The following is a 23,936-nucleotide window of genomic DNA, read 5'->3' as shown; positions in this document are numbered from 1 at the left end:
AGGACAAGGATGCAACGTTTGGCTCGAAGTCTAGTGGCAGGTGGGAGCTATGAGTGCCTGGGTGTGTCGCTTGCGCGTGCAGACTGAGCTCTTCCTGGACTATTTGTCGACTGGTTGCTATACTCGACTGGCGACTGGTTGCTATTTTTGCTTGTAACTGTCCTCACATTTGCTGGCCTGCAAACTTCGCCGTGATCCGCCTCGTCTTTTGCTGTTCGAAAGTGCGACATTGCCGAATGATGTTGGCGACGAAAGCCAGGGTGTCTTTTGAGATCAGGAAGCAGTAAACATCCTCGGCGACTCACTTTATGATGTGCCCGACTTTGTCTTCCGCAGACATTCCATAGTCCACCGTCCTACAAAGTTTTATTACTGCCTCAATGTAGGTCGTGCAAGTTTCGCCTGGTACTTGCGCGCGTTGCAGTAGCATCCGTCCCGCCCTTTTCTTTTTCGTCGCGAAGTCGCCGAATCGCTCTTTAATTTCGGAAACAAATCTGCCCCGAGTTGTCCATGTTTCCTCGTGATTGTCGAATCACACTAACGCAGTATCCGTTAAAGAACACGACGCTCGAAGGCTGAGAAGCGCTATTTCACTTGTTGGCAGCGCTCACCTGTTGATAATGGATAAGCCATTCCTCGACCTTTTCGTCCAGTCTTCCGGAGAAGGGGCAGGCCTCTAAATTGTTGAATGGAACTGGTCGGCGAAGCAGTTGTAATTGGCCGTGGTTCGTCGGCGTCGTAAGAGTGTAGAATTCCAGTGGATTCGGTGGAAGTCTAGCAAGGCGAAGGCTCCTTCAGAGAACGTGTGGTTCTATCTCTGTATTCGGGTGTCGATTACCTAGCACGTTCCACCACAACTGTTACGAAGAGTTGTGACGAAGTGGTTTTATTCACGGGAATTGGACGACGGTGGTAGCGCAGATGTCGATGTAGGCGTAGAACCTTGTGATCTACTGGCACGTAACCACTCTGGGCCAAGAATCGGGTAGGTTTAAGGAAAGTGTAAAGTAAGTCAAAATTTTATAATTTTGGTAGCGCAGTTCGGCCTCCAAAGCTCTTCGTTCTCTTCGTGCTCTCTTCTTCCCTTTCTTATATATGTTATAATATCATCGCCATGCAGATATGTACAAGACGCTGAGGTGTTCCGGCATGCGTCACTATTTTTCACACGGGGCCCTTTGATTTACTGGTGTGTCGTTACGGCAACTCCCGCATTTATACAAAATTTGCATTGACGTTTGTGCATAGTCTCTAAGTTTCAGCAGTATAGAAGTATAGGTCAGTTGGTGTAGCATTGTCAAGAATAAAATAGCACAGCACACTGGACAGATACTGAGCTCGTGCTATTTGGTCTTGCTCTTTGACCGATGTTCGCTGTTTTATCCTTGACAATGGTTACGTTTTATGAGCTGCCAGAAAATACGACTCGTGCGCCGCGTATTGAAGAACTAGACATGTTACTCTGTCAAAGGAAAGACCAAAAGATTTTCCGCACTACAGCAATAATTTAGCATACACGCTTATGTAGGAGCGCACTTCTCTAACAAAGAGAAATTTTTCTGTAAGCATGAAGATCATGGCCGAGTAAATTTTTAAGAGCTGACGTACTTGTCTTCGACAGCTTACAAGATCAATTTTTGAGTCAGTATGCTTTTCACAGCCATGTGCTACAGTTCTGCTGCAAGGTTTGACTTGAGAACGTTATTTCTCTGGAAATCCAGAAATTAGAGGAACTTTCATGAAGGTTGGGAAAGTAATCATTCATGGGAAAGTAGCTAAACTCTGTGATTTCTCTAGAAATCCAGAATTTAGAGGAACTTTCATGAAAGTTCGGGAAGGTAATCATGAATGCGAAAGTAGATAAACTCTGTCACAATATTCTTACTGCACAAGCAAAAGTGGCGCCAGACAGAAGACGATTTGACGCGTAGATGTGCAATTGGTTTCGACAGCCATCTTATTTATGCATCGTTGTCTCAATAGTTAAGCTCTTGCTCTTGGTTGTCATACCACACCTTCGCCCTGGCTTGAAGACCAAGTTAGCCAACATAATCATCGGATCCCATTTCTTGTGGGCGCTCACACGCTCATACGTGGCGTGTGAGCGTGGCGTGTGAGCGTGGCGTGTGAGCGTCCACGTCGAAGCGGTCGGTGCCGCAGAGTGTTACTGGATCCCGCGGCTGAGCTACTACAACAAAATCGAAGATTATACTTTTACATTATGCGAACAAAATTGGGCCAACAAGTGGGACGAAATCGAGGGGAGCATGAACCTCTCCAAGACGTGGAACATCCTCCGGCACTTGTTGGACCCCGCAAGCTCGAAGACTCAATCCGGTATAAGATTGGCAAAAGCTAGGCACGCGTTTGTAGGGAACGATGATTATTTCATGAAGAAATTAATTGAGACATCCGTGGGGGAAACATCGCGAATTCCACTTCCCGTCTATGGTGGAGCGGCTAACGAGGCGTTGGACGCCCCCATCACAGAAGCGGAAGTGAGAGAAGAGATTGTAAGACTCAGAACGAAGTCGGCTCCGGGCCGGGACGGGGTAACGAACAAAATGCTCAGGAACTTAGACGATGATTCCATTAGTTATCTAACGAAGTACATGCAGGAATGTTGGGAGAAAGGCGAGCTCCCACAACAGTGGAAGACGGCAAGCCTTATTTTAATAACGAAACCGCGGAAGCCTCCGCAATTGGAAAACTTACGGCCAATTTCCTTAACTTCATGCGTGGGGAAATTGATGGAGCACGTCGTCCAGACCTGACTGACGGGCTTCATGGAGCAGGGCGATCTGTGGCCACATGAGATGGTCGGGTTCCGACTTCACTTGTGTACGCAGGACGTCATGCTCTAAATCAAACATGATATAATAGACTCAAGGTCTAAAGATGCAAAAGCAATTCTGGGACTGGACCTCTCGAAGGCTTTTGACAATGTAAAGCATGAGGCGGTCCTGGAAAGGCTGAACGAGATGAATGTAGGTACCAGGACATATCGATACATCAGGGACTTCCTAACGGGAAGAACTGCCTGCATGAGGTTCCAAACGCTGGAATCCCCCACATTTGAGCTAGGGAGTAAGGGTATGCCCCAGGGATCAGTGCTGTCTCCCCTACTCTTCAACGTGGCTATAAGAGAACTCCCCGAGCAATTGGGAAAGCTCGAGGGATTAAAATTTAGTATATATGCGGATGATATCACTCTCTGGGTCAACCGGGGATATGATTCAGCCGTCGAAAGCCTGCGCCAGGCCGCCACCACCATCATAGTCGATTACGCGGCCGAGAGAGGCCTAGCATGCTCGCCGCAGAAATCAGAATTGTTTATATAAAATCACAAACACTTAAGGTGCAAGGCACCGTCGGAGATGAAAATTAAAGTGGCGGGTAAGGAGGTACCAATAGTCGAGCAAATTAGAATCTTGAGCCTGATTCTCCAGTCACACGGCCACAATGGCGAGACCGTCAAGAGGCTGCAGAATCGCGCAATACAGACCCTGAGCCTAATTAGGTGGGTGGCCAGCAAAGGCCGCGTGCTAAAGGAGAAAATTTTGATTAAACTAATACAGGCGTACATATTCACCCGGGTGAGCTACGCAACGCCATATCTCGATTTGAAAGTGGTGGAAAGAGAAAAGATTGATTCTCTAATGAGAAAATGCGTAAAAGGAGCGCTGGGACTGCCCATGTGCACATCCACAGAGAGACTGATGACTCCAGGAGTGCACAACACATGGGCAGAACTGGTGTGAACCTCTCAAATTGAGAGACTTAGCACCACGAGGACAGGAAGAGCCATATTGGCCAAAGTTGGAATAAATCCGGACAGAGGCCCCACCCAAAAGGATGAAGTAGATAGGGAAGTGAGAAAAAATCTGATTATGCCCCCCCCCCCCCCCCCGCCAAAACACATACACCCGGAACATACCAAAGACAGGAGGCATAAACGAGCCGAAGCATTAAAAATTAGATTCGGTAAAATTTCGGAACATGAGGTTGCCTATGTAGACGCGGTGGGAGGTAGCGGCAGTTTTACGGTGGCAGCGGCCGTCAGCCGCGGGATCGAATCCCGGCCACGGCGGCCGCATTTCGATGGGGGCGAAATGCGAAAACACCCGTGTACTTAGATTTAGCTGCACGTTAAAGAACTCCAGGTGGTCAAAATTTCCGGAGTCCCCCACTACGGCGTGCCTCATAATCAGAAAGTGGTTTTGGCACGTAAAACCCCCTAATTTAAAAAAAAAAAAAAATTTAACGGCCGTCAGCGGCCGGGGTATTCCCGTGACCGCTGTCACTCTGCGCGGGCGCAACATAGAAGTTGCCGAGGAAATTGCGATCGCATTAGCTTGCGCTGGAACGGACGCGAAATTTGTGATCAGTAACTGTAAAACTGCCATACAAAATTTTAGCAAGGGAAAGATCTCGCCCTTAGTGGCCAGAATCCTAGGCTAGAGAAAGTTAGATAGAAAAATTCAAATAATTTGGACTCCGGCGCACGAAGCCGTCCTCGGCAACGAGGCGGCCCACGAGCTGGCTCGAGGTCTCTACCGCCGAGCCGCTACGGGGCCCCTCGATGACCGAGGGAGCGGAGAGCGCATGCTAAAATATGGGGAGATCACGCAGCATTATAGATTGGCTCGTAGACTGGTATCTCCGCCAGACCCAAATTAAACAACAGACAAGCAGTCGCGTGGAGACGACTACAACCTTATACGTATCCTCACCCGGTTATGGCGAACCACATGTTCCCCGAGGCCAGGAGTGATAGATGTAATCGTTGTGGGGCGAGAGGGACCCTCGACCACATAATATGAGAATGTCCGTACTCTCCCGGGGGAACGCACAAAATAGGTAGTAGAGACACCTGGGAGACCCTGCTGCGCAGCTCGGACTCTGAGCTCCAGCTCCGGCTCGTCCAACTGGCTGAAGAGGCTGCTGGGACCCAAGACTTCCCAGCCTGCATCTGAGGCGGCGGCACTCGCCCCTGAACTGCGTGTCGGGGGTGGGTAGATCATCTTATCCGTTGGACAATAAAGTTTATTCTATCTATCTATCTTTGAGCTCCAAGGGAAAATTAACCGGCTAGAAAAGTATGAACGACACAATTTTATTAGTTACATGGTTCTTACCTTGCCAGTACACTTAGAGTATTCTAGAAAATGAAATAAAGAGTTAAAGGTTAGAATGGATAACGAAAACAAATGGCGCGGATATAACGGCGCTGTGACTGAGCGCAGACAAATTAATGTACGCGAAGTCTCCCACGCCTTTTCTTGCGAAGCACTAGTCTACACCAGCTTCCTAAGTTCTTTGATTTTCAGTCTTCTCCTCCGCTTTGCAATTTCTTCTTTTGAATAGTGGCGCAATCTCGTGGCACGTACTCGGGTGCAGCAAGTCGTCAGCCATTAGCGACACTCCTCAAGGGTCGATCATATCCCTGCTCCTTCAGACTGATGTGGGACCTCCTGGCCTACCTCGACGTTGACACATATATGGCTATAAAAGGGAAACGCTAAAGTACAAATTTTACTGCCGCTTGCCCGAGAATAAACAACAGCTTTGAAGATGCAGATGTCTTCAACTTAATGTGCAAAATTTTACATATTATCCCTTTGTATGATTCTTACTTCCGGCAAGTCGGAAGTTCAAAATTAAGGATTCTTACGTCCTAAAACCGTCATCCCATTTTAGGGACGCAGTAGTGAGGGACTCTAGCAATTTAGAACATCTGGGGTTGTTTAAAACGTGCGCCTATAAGTCTAAGTACAAGGGTGTTTTTTTTTTTTATTCCGCCCCAGTCGAAATGCGGCCGCCGTGGCCGGGATTAGATCCCGCGACCTCGTCCTTATAGCAGGCCAACACCATAGCGACTAAGCAATTACGGTGGGAAGTAGGGAGTTCGAGCACGAAAACCTGTGTTTCGTGTTCAATTACGATCAGCGTCGTAGAATCTTGCAACCGTGACGCGTAATATATTGTGCCGCCCTTACATGCTTGCCCTTAAATAATCATCTTTGGGCTAGTTGGTTGGTTGAAGTGACTGAGGTCATAGCGCTAGGTGGACACAGGCAAGAAATAGGACAGGACGTGCGCTACTATCAACTGATTTCATTTCAGAAAAGCATGGTACTTTTACCGTTAAACAAGTAGAAATAATCGCATGTGCAAACCAGCATTTTTCAGATAGGCAATTTCTCCTAAGCTCACAGTAATCGATGGGACGCTGAGGCAGTTAGCACCATCTTTTTTAATCAAGCTTGCTTCCAGTATTTCCTTCCTAACCTTATCCATTGTTCTAAACATGACGGAGCAAGTCTTAAACAATGGTTCGCACCCGCAATGATCCCAGCGCACTGACACCTGCCCGTGTCGATAACAGTTGAATTTTTGCTTATGCTCCCTTAACCTAAGCACACGTCCTGTCGTCCTTCTTGTCCGTGTCAATCCATCGCTATGACCTCAATTATTGCCGTTAAGCAACACAACTAGCGACTTCAACAACAACGTAACAATAGTATCAATCAATCAATCAATCAATCAATCAATCAATCAATCAATCAATCAATCAATCAATCAATCAATCAATCAATCAATCAATCAATCAATCAATCAATCAATCAATCAAACATTTAGCGTCCTCAAGAACAACCATGAGGTCGGAGTGTTGGCGCATACACACATAAAAAAAAACGTCAGGGAATATAAGTAAAAAACAAAGGAAACAATGCATAAAAAGAGCAATCTTGAAAGAAGAGCGCAGATACAAGAAGCCGACAGGCGAGTACAAAAGAAAAAAAGGTGCAGCTGAACATTAGGCGAAACTGTGACACAACAACGCAAAGATCCGAAAATAATAGCGACAGCAAGTGAGGAAAAATATCAAAATCATGAACATAAGCATTATAGAGGCTGCATTCTGGGGCGGTTGAGGGTTGGTGATGCCATGCAGGAACAGGGCAAGGTCTATGTTCTCTGTTGATCTTGCGCGGCATGCGAAACATGACACAACTAAGGAGTTCGAGGAACGTGAGGTTACCGCGAAGTACTTTGGAAAAAAACAGAAGGTCAGCGTGATCCCGTCGGCAGCCAAGTAAGAAGTAAGGGCAATGACAATAATCCAACAGTGCTAGAATAAGGTACAGTGTCTGTATTTGCAAAGCGGTGATACTTTATGCTTAGAACCCTTTCTGGACCCGATATATGATGCCACTGTTGAATTTAAAAATGCCATTCGAGACGACCGACGCGTATTCGAGTTCAGGAAGACAGATTCTCGTGTACAACTTGCGGAATGGTGTAGGGGAATTGAATTCTTTCAGTATTGTACAAACAGAACCAAGAAAGCGCATACCGCACATTGTAATGCATTTAGGGCGAGCTGAGAAGTGTAAGGTTGTACTAAACAGTAAACCAAAATCATTGATCTCACAGACCTTACAGAATGGTAAAGAATGTATAGAATAAAAAAAGAAAATGCTAATAAGGTCCAGTGTCTGTGTTAGCAAAGCGGTGATGCTTTATGCTTAGAACCCTTTTCTGGGCCCGATATATTGTGTCACTGTTGTATTTAGAAATGCCATTCGAGACGACCGACGCGTATTCGAGTTGAGGAAGACAGCTTGTCGTGTACAACTTGCGCAACGGTGTAGGAGAATTGAATTCTTTCGATATTGCACAAACAGAAGCAAGAAAGCGCATACCGCACATTGTAATGCATTTAGTGCGAACTGAGAAGTGTAAGGTTGTACTAAACAGTAAACCAAAATCATTGATCTCACAGACTTTACAGAATGGTACAGAATGTACAGAATAAAAAAGGAAATGCTTGCTGCTTTCCGTGTGCAAGCGATGACTTTCGTCTTGACAGCACTCAGGATGACGTTACTATCTTTGCACCATTCAGAAAAAAAAAGCAGTTCAGACTGCAGGATGCGACGGTCATCAACAGTACAAATTTCCTTTTAAAGTCTTCATGTTATAAGCGTATAGAAGGAAGAATGAATTCCGAATATTGGAAAGAACGCCATCAATAAAAATTAAAGAAGGTGTAGTCCTAATACTGATCTTTGAGGGACGCCGCTAGTTGCCTTATAAAAAGAAGACATTTTGGCCGTTGACGTTAACCTAACTTTATCTATCGAGAACTGTGCAAGACATTGGCAATTGACGAGTCACAATCAAAGTACGTAAACTTGATCACAATCAGTGAGTAGCGCACTACATCAAAAACTTTGCTGAGGTCACAGTAAATGGCGTCCCCCCTTTAAGTGCCCGTCGGCGCGGAGATCTGTGTCACGCAGCTTGCGAGATTTGTCGCAGTGGAGCGGCCAGTGAGAAATTGATGCAGTTATCGGCACGTCCAGAGCCCCGGCTCTGGACGGGCTCTGAAAATTTTCAACTGGTGCCACGGACGTCGACTATTCTTCGGCAAGAGGCGGTTTGTGCGCGTGACAGCTCTGCTGGAAATGCCGGCAGCTTTCATGACTTCGGTTTGCAGCGCAAGGTGGTGCCCTGATCTATGTACACCGTCATCCTCCCCGCAAAAGGGCGTCGCTTTCAAGCAGCAAGCGCAGTTGGCGGCATGTTAAGATACGGCTCCAAACTATTCATTTTGTTACTGCAGGTGAGTTGGTTCCGCTATCACTGCGATTATGTGCCCCTCTCCTGCCGCTGACTTCAAAACTGCCCTTTGAGCGACCGTGTGTGAGCTTTTTTGTGCGCTTGTGTGATGGACAGAAAGAAGTGTACACCATGCGGGGATGGTTTTTCCGATGAGGGTCGATATATAGAGTTCTCCAGCTCTGCATCATTATATCACCTCGGACAGGAGTGCTCAGGTTTGGCTGAAGGCACTTTTCGGCCATGGGCACGAGAAGGAGAGAAAAGCGGCGATGAAAAACGTGCAGATCGGTGGACTCGTCCCAAGGTAGCTCTAGTCAATTAACAGCCATTGATGAAAAGCTATCGGTCCTGGATTCTATGCTCGAGCAAATCAAGTCTCTTATCTTGATTCCTTGTAAAATAGGCGAGTTGCCGTGCTTCAAGTCTGAGATTGTAGTAGTCAATACAAAAATGCAAGAAATTCCCGACACAGTCGACTTCCTGTCAAATAATATGATTCCTTGCTGCAAGAATCAGCAACTCGTGACAAAAACGTCTCTGCATTCAAAGCCTTCGAAGTGGAATAAACGCCTCTGAGCAGTATAGTAGGTCCTCTAACCTCGAAATTCATCGCTTACCCCACAATCCCACCGAGAACTTCTACTGTTTCCAGATTGGCCGCTCAGCTCGGCGTTGAGTCATTCCTTCCCCGCCATGTCGTATTCGGTCGCCGAATGATCTCTCCATTTCCTTCGTCGAAAACTTGACAAAATACGACAGAGAATTGTTCTGGGTGCCGAAGTGTAAGGCTCAGGAAGATGATTTCAAGCAAGTTCGTGTGGGTGAAAAATGGCAAATTTATTCTCGGAAGAGGGAGGGTGACTTGATTGGGCGTATAATAGGTCCTTGTGACTTGACTTAGCTAGTCTGACCACTCTTTCTTTGCGCTTTGTATGTTGTATTCTTGCTCTTGATTCATGGCTGTGTGCGAACCATTCCGTGATTTCCCTTCTCTCTCTAATATCCGTTCAAAATTTGGCTAAAACACTTTCATTGTTTTTCACGTAAACGTGCGTAGTATTCGCAAGCACTGGAATAAGTTTTGTTTCCAAGTTGGCGCTGTGTGTGACAAAGCTGATGTCGTATTAACCGAAAAAAATATTGGGCAAGACCTTATTCGTCTGTTTTTCCTCCAAGGCTATCACAATAATTTTTTTACACGCAAGGAAGGCCGTGATGGTGGAATTGCTGTTTTTATCCAAGGCGGCTGGATTTCGAGGCCTTGGCTGCGCCTCAAGAAACAACCGCTTACCTTTTTTGATTGCTAAAGAATTGGTAGGCGTAAGACCGGCCATATTTAGAATGAGATTTCGCAGTATGGAATTAGTATGGAGTCTTCAGCGACATATATCGAGTGATCATTTTTAAGTTATTCATTTATTTTTATTTATTAGTTACCTGCATCGCCCCGTAGGGCATTACAGCAGGGAGGGTACAAACTTGAATGAATACATCAACAAATTATTTCAACGCGTGGAAAAAAGCATCAATTTCTGTAATATATACAATGCTCGATGGCAGACTGTTCCAATCTCGAACAGTTCTAAGAAAAAAGGAATAACGGAAGACGTCACCCCTACAAGTAAATTCCCTGACCTTCAAACAGTGGTCAAGTCGCCTAGATATATAGTGTGGTGCCTGGATATATTTTTCGCGTTTTATGCCTGTTTTAGAATAATAAATATCGTGGAAAAATTTTAATCTGATATGCCTTCTACGATCCTTCAGCTCTTGCCATTTAAGTTTAAGTTTGCTTTCTGTCATGCTAAGCTGCCAGCTATAGTTACAAAGAACAAATCTAACTGCCCTATTCTGGATTTTTTCTAATTTGTTTGTAAGCTGTAAGCTTTTTTACGGAATTTAAAAAAGTTCCTGTTGCCGACCTAATTCTAGTTCTTAAACTGGATCATCCAGGGAGGTGCAAGTCTCTTGCGCCAGAAATCGAGACACCTATTCAAGTAATTAAATACATTCACTAATTAGATTAATTAATTACTTCACGCACATATTGCAATTTACGCATTGTAGCCGGTGAGTTTGCAAGGTGTATTCTCTTGGAATGCATTTCCAGAATGATCGCACTTTAAAGATAAGCGCCATCAAACTCGCCGTAAATATGCACTGTTGTTCCACTTACTAATCTTTGAAGAAAACACTTTTATGCATTTAGGCACAAAAGTACCTTTAAGTGATTTCGTCCCACACTTTAGGAGATATCCCGAAGCTGCTGTCATCCTGAAGATTTACTTCAAGCGGAGACGTAGTGCAATTCGTAAACTGCATTATGCGCCGTGAAGTTTTTGAAAACGTATTAGTTTTCGTCACTTTAATTAGTATATTCATGAGTTTTGCGTTGTCTCTATCGAGGTTCCTCTGTGTTCTTTTTAATCATTTATTATATTTTTGTGAATTCATTCCTGTGCTTACTGAAATTATTTTATCCGATTCTGAAAGTAGGCCCTCCTACAGTTCTTACTTTTGGGCCTCCTCAAAATGTCTCACCATGTATGTATCGTATTTTGCATTTATGGTAATAAACTTGATACTTGAAACTAAAAGAATAAGCTAATTAGTGGTATTGTTAATTAGCAGAATATGTGTTTCGATTTCTCGTGCTACTGATGTCCGCCTCTTCGATAGATAGATAGATAGATAGATAGTACTTTTATTCGTATCAATTTTCATACACAAAAATCAGGCCTACCAAAGCCTCACAAGGGCTTGAGTGGCAGCGCCTGGCAGACAGCGAACATTAGCAAAACAAAGGAAGAATAGAGGTATTGCAACAAACTCGACAAGCAAAAAGAAAAAGAAAATTTAACAACTCAGAGAGACAGATATGGAGACATAACTATTACAACATCAAAAGGGATGACAGCAATATGAAATTAACATAGTAACACTCGATTAAATAATTATGGGGTAGGAAGCAACGCAGAGACATACCGCAAAATTTTTTTCAGGGTGTATTTTGTGCTCATGCGGAATACACTAGGTGGCATACACTAGGTGGCATAACTCAGCTCAAGGACAGGAATTATGCTATCGGCCACAGGTGATTTTTAAGAATGCTGTAAAACTTAAAAATCGTTACCCCGCGTAGAACCTACGCAGTACACTCGAGCCTGTCCAGAATCGTCGCACGGTAAGAAGATTCATTCCCTGCTACTGTTCGTTCACCGTCAGTGTAACTAACCAAAAGTCACGCTGAGGTTCTACCGCTAGATTTGCGTCGGGAAGTCGCGTGAATTTCTACCATTTGACGCTCGAATATTCCATCATCAAGAGCTCGGCGCTTGTCCCAACCTCATTGGCCAAAAAGCAGCCTACCGCCTTCGGAACGAGTAGTCAGCGTCAAAAGCTCACGAACCGTGGGATCTGAAAGAGAAAAGGTATTTCCGCAACCTAGGGACGCAGCGTGATATTCGGATTCACAGCATGTACTGGTCTAGAATAACAACCGCTTTGTATAGCTTCACTGACTGCGGGCCTAGCTACGTTGAAACTGAATTTGCTGGCAGAACGTTGACCGCGTAAACTTTCGACGTTAACTGTGCCATTGAGCACCTGTATTTTCTTTATTTTGCACACAAATTTTTTAATGACTGACCTTCCAGGCAACGTCAGGTAGTGCTTGCACCTGGCTAAGATAGAAGAAAGTCATTGCAAACATTATTTACTCATCTCCACCCCTTTTTTTTCTTTTGACATGTGTCGCGATGCCTGAAGTTTATTTTGCTCGTTCTCACGTATTTTTTATTTTTTATCCCTTTCCAATACTCCTTTTAGGTTTATATTTTGCCTATAATAATGTATAATATGCTGTGTTTATTTCGCTTCAGTGCAGTTATTTTTGTTTTGGTTGTTTCATTCTGTTATATTTAATTTCACATTTATAATTTGTCGCTAATTCTGTTTATTGTTGCACTCTTCATTCTGTCCTTTTGATTGTTTATATATTCTCATCCACTTCCCTCTGAAATGCCTCGGCGATTGAGGGTATCGAAATTAAACGAATCAAATAAATAAAGGATAATAAGATTCCCTCTGAAATTTTACTCAAATCTCAGGACTACTTCAAAACTTGGCCTGCTCATATCATGTACTTCCCTAAGCTTTCTGGCAAACTGAAAGGGCGACATTCCAACGCGAAATTGACATGTCTTGCGGCATCATGGCAGAAGAGGGAATGTGTGGTTTAGTGGACCATATGAAAGGCTCAGCTGACATTGTGCTACTCACACACGACAAAACACACATTTAGAGTTTATTTGCCGACAGTGGAGAAAATGATAACTGGTGCTCAGTGGGCGCTGGCGTGATCGTGACAAAACACCGTATCGATGTGGGTCGTAAACGATGTCAATCGGGGAACATTTCTAGCAAACCCTCATGGTCATTCCTCACGTTTCTTCAATTATTCAATCATTTTAAATTTAAGATTTAAATACCACAAGTGCACAAGTTTAAATGATTACACCCGACGGGAATTAATTTGGCATGTGGCAACTGAGAGTCTCTAAAAGCTGTAACTTAAATTTGAAATTCTCCTATCATCAACCAAGGCACAAACCCCATTGTGTCACCAGCTAACTTTAACTCCTTAACCTCGCCTATTCCTCCATTTCCAATTTTTCCCTGCCGACTACTCAATTTAATATAGTCTTTCTTGTTTTTACGTTTATATCAACTGTACGACCCCTTTTGCAATGTACAGCTGCCTCCGCCCGCTTTTACTAATATCATCCTCCTATTTGTTATTCGGGTTGTGGTCCCCCCTTTATTTCTCTGTTTTTATTATATTTTATTTAAACACCGCCATCAACGCATTCCAATTACCCAGACGCCAGGATACCTTTTTCGACATCTTTGCCACAGAGGTATCGCCAGTTCTGATACCGCCGTGGCGAATCCTGCGTTGATCTACTGGGGCTAACGTCCCTTGAAAGGCCACGCTGCTTCCTTCCATCTTCCCCATGCATTGCACCCCAGACTCCTTCGAAAGACACCCCGGCTCTTCTAAAGCCACAAAAATATGCAGCCAACGACTCCCCTGAATGCTCCCTAACCTCTCGCTTCCCCAACACCTTCCCATGCCCTTCTTTTTCTTGTTCTTTTTCCCCTTCTCTTTCTCCTTTTCTTTCTTTCCTTTTCTCTTCACCTTCCCGCTCTCATCCCCTCGTCTTGGGAACCACGCTTGCATACGTCAGGCGACAGCGCTCATTCTTTTTGAAGTCTTTCCCTTTAAAAACCAGCCGCCACCGACAGCAACCACCGCGACCTCACTGTACCAACCCTTTAAAACTAACATGCCGAGGACCATGAGGCCGCCTTTAACGAAGATAGGTCCTCCTATCGAAATGTTGGCCAGCCTTTATGAGGCCCCTTATCTCTCTTTATAACCTTGTTTACTGGCCAAAGATGCTACCAAATATCGAACATTTCGACTCCCATACTTCTAACTTCGCACGCAAATTGGAACGGGTTTTCAGCCGTAAATAATGGTATCGCTTGGCATAAGATATTGGACTAGGCACGTCGAACCAATTTCCACTCGAAATTTTTTAAAGATGGGATCTATGATTAGTTATTCGCGAAAAACGACGCTCTCCCATTGAAAACGTGCATGTTTCCGGGGGCGGCCGCTACAGGGGCTCTTTGGCGATGTTCCTAGAGCTAAACGGGAAAGATAGGGATGGGGAGTCGGAATGCTCATACATCAGGAAGCCAAATGAGAAAGAGGAAATTCAAAATGTCAAGAGCATCTTGGGTTATCATTCACAATGAGCGGAAAGAAATTCAGCAATGTGGAAAGTTCGGCTAGTTGGTGATTAATCAGCATACCTTGCTGGTGAAGCAGCCCACTGACACGGACACGGCGAAGATACACAAGAATACACCTTTCACATTCACAAGAAGGTAGTGGGTTGTATCAGTCAGCCATCGGTACTTCTAAGCCATGGTGAGGTTGCCTTTCTGGAAGAACACTAAAGGAAGAAAATTTTTTTGTGTAATAAAAAATGTTTGTTAAGGTTGCAACAGATAGGCTAGGATTGCACACAGGTGATAAACAGGTGCCTATCTTTGACGCCTGAGTATGCGCAAGCAAACAAATTTAAAAATGCCTTTTATCTTGCCTTAATTATTTTTGACGCCTGAGGATGCGCAGGTATATAAATATGAAGTATGTGTTCTGAAATAAAATAGCTGCGAGTGCAGCGAGTGTCGTGCATTGTGTGCTTTCACCGTGACCGTGTCAGTGCGATGCTTCACCAGCAAGGTATGATGAGTGGAAAGAAAACTTGGCTGGGCGTAACGTACAGACTGGGATACATAGCGCAAAAAATGACGCAGGGACAAGCAGGAACACAGGACGAGCACCGGAACCAGCCTGTCCCTGTGACATTTTTTGCGCTATGTATCCCAGTCTGTATGCATACCACCAACACGCCCAAACTTCTTCCCTCCTAAAATGGGCGTAACGTACTCGCGGACTGGAAATAATTACAGAGAGAAGAATCAAGAGTTAGTGAAACGCCTAAGTGCTGATATTAGGGGTTTCGGGAATGATGCTGAAATTGTCTTATAAGGCGACATGAATGCCCACATACAGGATCTAAATGGTTATACCAACAACAAGCGGAAGTCAATGGTAGATGTTTATGAGCAACGTAACCTCGTCATCGTGAATACAGGGCCTAAGTGTGAAGGGAGGATCACGTGGGAAGTGGGAAGCCGGCAATCAACCATTGATTACTCCCTTATGAGAGAAGGAATTGATAAGCTGAGAGAAATGGTCATTGACGAGGAAGGGTATAGAAGCATAGGGAGTGACCATAAACACATCGTTTTGGAAATGGAGTATGTAGTTGGGAAACGGAGCAAGGAGCGAAAAACGGCCAGTACAAATTTGGACGCTGAACAAATAAGAAATATGGTAACAATAGTCGAGGAAGAACTTGGGCAAATGGCCAAGCACAGTGTGGGAATATAGTGAGCTTCCAAGCTTAATTCCGACAGAAATATGGAAAGAGAAGCAACATTGCCCGTTGGAAAGAAAAAAGGAAACCAAAAAGCTGGTGGAACAGGGAGATGCGAGAAGCGATCGCTGAATGATAGAAAGCATCTCGAGAGCCCAGGCAGGCAAAAAAAAGTGCAGTTGCCGCAGAATGAAATAGCCAGAAAATGGGAAATATGCATGGACAAAAATCTATGCTTCAAATACTGGTGCAAGCAAAGATAAGAAGTGAAAGTGAAAGTGGGTTATCAGAAATACGTGAGAAAAGGAAGGCCGTACCTAGAATATTTTGAAAACACACAAACGTTTTAGGCAGGAACATCGAACGATTCAAAATATCCTAGACGAATATGGAAACAAACTGTAAGGGGACGCGGCTATAAATTACATCCAAAAAATAACAGCCGAATCTTTCCAAGCCAATGACGAGGCTGTATTGGAGGAAAAAAAGAGCACTAAAGAGTACCAGATGGAAAAGGAGCTGGGGCTGACAAATTTAACTGGAAGAAAGGCGAAGAGAACATTTCTAAGCGCACAGCCACAGGGTTAGACGAAGTTCCCGTTAGGTTCATTAATGAACTAGGACTAAAAAGTAGAGAACCGATACAGAAAGCACTAGAAGAAACCTTAAAGAGAGACGAATACCAGACAGTTGGCGACAGTGTAGAATAAAATTTATTTATAAAGGTAAGTGGGAGAACGATAGAATTCACTCGAATCGACCATTGACAATTACATCGGTTATATACATATTAACGCTGCAGGCGATTAAATTGGTCCAGGGTTCAAAGGAACACCGTCTGGCGAGGAGTGTACATTTTCTTCTTGACAGCAAACAAACACTTGCCAAAGTTTGGAAAAAAAAACGGAGTTTATGACGTTTCGAATGCCCTACGGGTCTCTTGTTCACATAAAGGCGAGACAAGTTGGTCCGTGCCTTATATACCTAGTAGATGGCGCAGCGATCTGGTGTATGTTTCAGGTAGACTTCCACGTGTACGATTTAGTGTGAGAGGCGTCGACTGGAATAGTAATAATTAGAAAAGGCGGGTTGATAGTGATTTTTCCGTGTCGATGATAGTTGCAGAATTCCAAACAATGTTGGGACCCATGTTAAGGCGATGTTCAGCTAGCGCGTTGGCTGCGGTTTGTGCCTTAGCTATGTCATTTTGGTGCGGCCTGATACGTCGTCTGAAGTTGCCTGTTTCTCCAATTAACGACGTGCGGGAGTCATGACAAGGTATCTTATATATCACTCCAGAGTGACGTGCACGCTCCGATGGGCCTTTCACGCGGACCTGTTGGCTTCTTAACTTGTATGATGGACCCGCCATGGTTGCTCAGTGGCTATGGTGTTGGGCTGCTGAGCACGAGGTCGCGGGATTGAATCCCGGCCACGGCGGCCGCATTTCGATGGGGGCGAAATGCGAAAACACCCGTGTACTTAGGTTTAGGTGCACGTTAAAGAACCCCAGGTGGTCAAAATTTCCGGAGTCCTCCACTACGGCGTGCCTCATAATCAGAAAGTGGTTTTGGCACGTAAAACCCCACAATTAATTAATTAATTGTATGATGGCACGTGCGCGACTTGTATGCCATAATTCTTGAAAATTCTTGCCAGTGTTTCGCTTATGCCGGGATCATAGAGTATGGGTGAATTTTTCATAAGATGAGTCGGTTTGGTTCTGGGAGGCTCTGTGGAGCAGAGTTCCTGCCGACGTAGAAATTGGCGAGGGTAGCCATTACCAGCGTGATCATTTTTTACTCTTTTGTATTTCCACTGTCCTGCGGACTTGTCTGAGGACAGGCGGGACGCACGCTTGCACAAAGAAGCCGCCACAGAGCGTTTGTGTCCCTTGGAATGCATCGAAGCAAAGCTGAGGTACTTGCCCGAATGTGTGGGCTTCCTATATACAGTTGTAGAGCAGCTTCCGGAAGAGCGTTGTACAAGGACGTCGAGGAAAGGAATTCATCCGTTGCTTTCTTCTTTAACCGTGAATTCTATAGACCGTTCAATAGAGTTCAGGTGGTCCAGAAATGGCTGCCCTTCCGACTTGTGGATCACGCAGAAACACTCGTCTACGTAACAAGGGAAAGTTTTTGGCGGCCGCGCGAAGGTAGCCAAAGCTTTGCTCTCGATGGCTTCCAAGGCCAGGTTTGCACACGTCAGCGAAACGGAGGCACCCATGGCTGTGCCAAAAGCTTGTTTGCAGTAGTTCCCATTAAACTCGAGATAAGTGCTCCTAAGGCAGAAGTGCAGAAGGCGACAGAGATCTTCAACCTCGAACGGGGTTCTTGAGGGGAGAGACGAATCTATGCTAAGCGCTTGTTTGCAGCTTTCCACGTCGAAATCCATCGGTACTGATGTGAACATTGATTTCACGCCAAAGAAAAACCGACCAGTCTTCGTCATCCAAGTGAATTTACTTCAGAATGTCGACAAAATGTGCCGAATGTGAACATTACGGCATGTGTTTCCGACAACTGGTCGTAGCACCTGATGCAGATAGCTTGATAACTTGTGAAGTGGAGAGAGTGTAACGTCAACAATTGGGCGTAAACGTATGTCGGGCTTGTGTATCCTCGGCCCACCGTATATAGCTGGTGAAGAACCGTTGTGGCACCAGAGGTGAAAATACATGTCTTCTTTTCGGGAGGACGAACTTGAAAACTACAGTAAGCAGCTTTTGAAGCTCGGACTGTACCTTCTTGGTCAGGACCTAGTTCAACTTGACGTAGGTGGCCGTACCTTGAAGCAGAGTTGACATTCTCGTTCTATAGTCTTCCTTGTCCAGCACAATAGTTACATTACTTTAATCTGCGTGCAGGATAACAAGCCTTTCGTTCTGTTGAAGTATTTTTACTGCATGTTTCTCGTGCTATGCGATGCGAACACGCACTTATAAAGCGAGATACTACAAGGAAGAACAAGCATGTGTGACACGTGTACTTCTTTATCTTTTCGGGGTGACCACTTGTCACTGCCTAACAAATGTTATCGCACAGCGCAGGACGCGCCTGCATGTATCGGAAGTGTCTGGAATGTTATCGATGGCATCATCCCCTGTCTGGCACCGAACCTTGTGTAATCTGATTGCATATATGCGCGACGCGAATAGTGTAGAACTTTGTGGAAGACACGCGGGTGCCCACGATTACTCTGGAACATTCAACGACTGGTGTATAAAAGCCGACGCGCTGGACCCGCTGATCAGATTTTCGAGAATCGCTGAATGTGTTCGCCGCTATCGTTGCTCTTTGAGTGTAGCCTGCTTTTGAGGGCACAAGTTCGCCCAATAAAACGCTAGTTTCGTTAATCACAGTTTTGCTGCCTTCTTCACCGTCACTGCTACGTGACACGTGCTTGCCGCAGTAACGCTATAACTTTACCATGCTCCATCGTTTCCCTATACGGCAACGATGAAGCATCTATCTTCCCTTTAGGGAAACGACGAACCATGTTTTATTAGAATGAGAAGATATCTGCCCAGTGGTCGACTTAGGCATCTCTGGCCTCCTCAAGCCTTTGTTTTGAGCGAGAGCAGGGAGAAAGTGAACATGTCCGCAATATAGATTAGTAAGGGGGCGATTGGAAGATTGGTGGAAGAAAAGTAGGGAAACGACAAAAAAAAAGGAGACATACAAAACAAATTTGTCGTTCAGAAAGTTTGGGGATGGGAATTCTTCCTTTTTTTCGTTTTTCTTAAGAAGATAGGTAGGACATTAGGCCATATAATAACAAGAGCTTGGTGGCAGAACCCACGACCCCGTTCCAAAGGATACGCTCATAGCATTCATCCAGCCATCCATCCATCCTTATTCTTGGCCATGGGTTCGGCATTGCGATTGTGTACACCGGAGTGTCTGTATACATGTGTGTTTCTCGAAAATGAAGTTGGAGGTCAGTGCTGGTCTCCATCGTGCCTTTTCGCTTGCTGTCGCGCTGTGCAGATTATGCTGGATTACCAACCATCCCTGTCTTCAACGTAGTCGTGCGCTTTTGCAATGTACACAGAAACACCCAGGATCAGAAAACCATATTTTTTTCACTGATCGATGCGGCTTATAAGCACGGTCCTTTGTTTTCGGGATTTAAATTTATTCAAATTTCAACGGAGAAATATAGGGTGTTATATTTAAAGATAAAAATCGCAGAGAAATCGGGAATTGAGTTATCTGGAAGCCTTACGCAGGTGATTTTTCTTTTGACCATTACAAACAATTACCACAGGCACCACGCATCATTTTGTACCCAGTTCTTTGATTTAAACAAGTGGAATTACTCACATGAACATGTAATGACAATTAGAAGTGCTCATAAATCATCTCGCGAACTCATCTCAAAACATCCTCCTTGTCACACATTATTATTAGTATTAAAGTAAACCACACTGACAAAAGAACAAATAGAGAGGGCTTTGTCGATCCCTACCTCACTTTCTTTAGTGCATTTCTTTACAAAGGAAGAAAGTACTGCACATGGACATGATTCGCATTAGGTGTGATGAAATTCTTTATCTTACAAGCTTTTATCGACCAAGACTACGATACGCATTGGAAGCGTTTCTGTGTCCATCCTAGATCTGGCGGTCCTTTCGTCCGTGTCGTCCTGTTTTAGTGGCTCTAAGCATACGTTATTGCAATAAACTTAATGAAACACCGACTAGAGGAATCAAGTCCCCTTCTGGCAACGAAACGCATCTACTCAACGTAGCAAGCAGCTATTCTTCGAGGTGCAGACCAACGTCAGCGTTTCCAAGCACATTACAGCCGCTTACACACATGCGACACGCGGAGAATGCGATGCAGCGTGCCACTGTAATAGGGAGTTTTAGAATAGGGGCCCCAATATTTTGGGGCCCCAAAGAGCTTTGCGGGTGTTAGCGTTGGGGCACGCAGGAGTGAAGAGTTTTAGAATAGGGCTTTGCGTTTGCAGATAGCGTCTTGCGCTGACAGCGCCACTACGGCGTCTAAGAAAAACGATTAAAAATAATTAAATAAAATATACCATCTTATGATATAAATAGTAATTTTGACTTGCGTGTATTCGCGTTTAATTACAATTTAGAGGTTATTGTTCAAGCAGCAAACAATTAGTTGTGCTTAGTTTGGAGCAACAAAACCAACTTTACGTGCCTTCACCAGCCAAGCTTAGCCGTGTTAGGCCTACGAGCCATAAAATCCACACTCGAATTCGGAATCAGCGGCGTCTAATGAATCAATCTTCATAACACACGCTAGTTGAGAGAAAGCGATAACTGCAGTCACTTCTCCTAGCTTGCGAACTTCACGCATTACCGCGAATCGAACCCAGTTTGGTGCTAGGTTAGAGCCGTCGCTTAGATGGGTGCCGCCATGTTTGTTGACGCAAAGCTTTCGGGAACGCTATTTGAGCGCCCGCTAAATCGGTGAAATAGCGTTCCCAACGCAAAACCCAAACGCAGTTTGCGTCTCGCGCATGCGCAGTGGCTTCGACGCTATTTCTTTGGGGCCCCAAAACGTTCGGGGCCCCTATTCTAAAACTCGCTAATATTCCTGCAAGTGTGACTACTAAAAAGCAACAAGCTTTCGTTCACTTAAGGCCGATAGACGCTGAATATATCATATATATATATATATATATATATATATGCCGATTATGAGAGGGAAAAAGCATCCCACGTGTAATGCGAAGACGTGCGATCGTTCCCCACCTGCGGCAGGTTGCTTTTTCTTCCACTTTCATTTTGATTAATTTATCATTTCTTTAATTCAATTAGTAAGGACAAGTAATTCCCCCGTGTTTAGAATGACAGAAAGCTGAGCTAGTTGGTAAGGATTCATTATGCAAAATAGAAGTGAGGCGTGCAGACAGGACACAAGAGTAGAGAGGTGGAAAACACGAACGCCGACTATCAACTGAAGGGAGCACTGAGGCGAAAAAAGAAAGAAGACACAAAACTCATCTGCGCATGCTCAGGAATGGTAACACCACGTGTTAGTCGGGTCCACGTGCCGGTCTACGTGAGAGATAACTGTTAAGGCACTTAATCTCTTCCTTTTGTAAAGTAATCGAAGGCTGACTCACGCACGCACTTCCACCATTATAAATATGCCATGCCTCTACCATAAGACGCGTATCTTCATTCTTATGCCTGTACAATATCGCGCATTCATCTAACTCTGGCGTGCAGTTACAATGTCGGCAATGTAGCGAAAGATTAGAAGGCGATCCAGCGGTTAACGACCTTTTATGTTCCATTAGCCTCTGATTGATACACAGTCCCGTTTGCCCTACGTAGAACTGGCCACAGCTAAGGGGAATTTTATAAACCACACCCATACGACAGTCAGTAAAACTGTTGTTCTTATTGTGCTTCACTGGACAAATATCTGTTCGTTTTTTGCTTTTTACCCGCTCCTTTTTATTCTGTACGGCAGCGCATATCTTACCTAGCTTATTGGGAGCAGTGAAAGCAACATTAACATCATATGTACTAGCAACTTTACCCGATTGTACCCGATTGTACCCGAGTGTACCCGAGTGTACCCGATTGACACGTGGTGTTACCATTCCTGAGCATGCGCAGATGAGTTTTGTGTCTTCTTTCTTTTTTCGCCTCAGTGCTCCCTTCAGTTGATAGTCGGCGTTCGTGTTGTCCACCTCTCTACTCTTGTGTCCTGTCTGCACGCCTCACTTCTATTTTGCATAATGAATTCTCCCAGTGTTTTCCTTGGTGTCCATGTTCGTTGGCTTCTCATGATATGATCCACCCGTAATGGTGGATCAGATCATGTAGCACCACTTAAGACTCAAGTTATCGCTTTAGCCTTAAGTGAGAAAGAGGCATACACACTATTATTGTATTAATAATCTCAATAATATATGTTGATATGTCTCGCAGAAGGTGGGCAGCGTTGGTTAGTTTTGTAACACCATCAATTATTATGCTTTGCGAAAGGGAAGTTTTCGGGACAAATCGGGTGTAACCCCACTTTCACAAATTTTGTTCGGTGTGCAAAAATCGGACTTTATCGTGTTCTATCAGAGAACGAAGGACCCAGGTCTAAGACGCTGTTTTGAGGGCACTCTCTTGCGGAAATACAGCCCCGCATGCTAGAAATTTTCGATTGCATCCCATAAACCAGTTATACATTGTGTCGACTAGCGTTTGCATAACTTCCGCCACGCAAGAAGTTAATGAGGCTGGGTTTCTAAGAAAGGAAGCGCCAGCAAGGCAGTGGTCCATTATTGTTGCGGGCGAAGCTAAGCCTCCAAGGGGGCAAACTTTTTTCAAAGTGTAAAGGGCTAGAGCAGTAGAGCAGCTGCGCCATTCCCTGGTGTTGAAACTACGCATGCCCCACACTTTAGGCCAAGTGCAGGTTCATCCTAGTGGCGTGGGCATTAACCTTCTCTGAACGCGCACCGTTATCCCCCCTTGCTCCGATCGCTCCCGCTCGTCAAACGCCCGCGCACAGCGCCAGGCGCCGCCCTGAACGTGAGCGCCGCGCGCGCCGGCCGCATTGCTGCTCGCTTCTTTCTCGGCCAACGAACATTCTCGGACAGGAAAGAACGGCGCACGCTTGAACGCAGACAAAATCTGGCGGACCGAATCTCAGCAGGACTGGAAATCGTCTTAGCAATTAAGCATTCTCGCCATCATAATGTCGATGCACGGGCCCGAACGCTCATTAAATCGTTTACGCTGAAGCCTGGCTTTGTGCGGAGTCAGCAGTGCGTCCGTCGAAGCGGGGGTTCAGTCAACTCTCATTAGGGACTGCCACTTCACAAAGATCTGGTGCAGCGTGCGGCAGCTTCCTGAGAATGCATGCGCGTTAAAAATTCAAACTAATTGTTTCCTGCGTTCCTCCCTCCGTCGTTCGGTCCTCGGCCCGCCTGTTCCGTTTAGCATCGTGGCCTTTCCTCCACTCGTTCATATAGGTATAGTAATGAGCACGCGCACACTGTGTGTGTTAATCTGGCTTAGATCGCTCTCGCCATGCCCCCTCTCAGCTCTTCCTTCCCTTAATCAAAATCTGAGGTCCCATTTGTGTTACAGAGACGGAGGCTTAACTGCTGCGCTTTATTTTTTTTCTCCGGCTCGGCTGTTGCAGCAGTTTCGCTGCTTTCCTCGTCGATTCGTCTAAGTTCTATGTCATGTTCGGCGAGGCCGGCGCGTCGCAGCAGCATTCACCACCAGCCATTGCTAATTCCACCTCAAAGTGGCACCCGACGTATCTGACAGGTTGAATCACGCTCGCTCGGTAG

This window comes from Dermacentor andersoni, chromosome 6 (genome assembly GCF_023375885.2).
Source record: "Dermacentor andersoni chromosome 6, qqDerAnde1_hic_scaffold, whole genome shotgun sequence".
NCBI lineage: Eukaryota > Metazoa > Arthropoda > Arachnida > Ixodida > Ixodidae > Dermacentor > Dermacentor andersoni.
The sequence above is the reverse complement of the archived record's forward strand: the minus strand, read 5'-3'. Positions refer to the sequence as shown.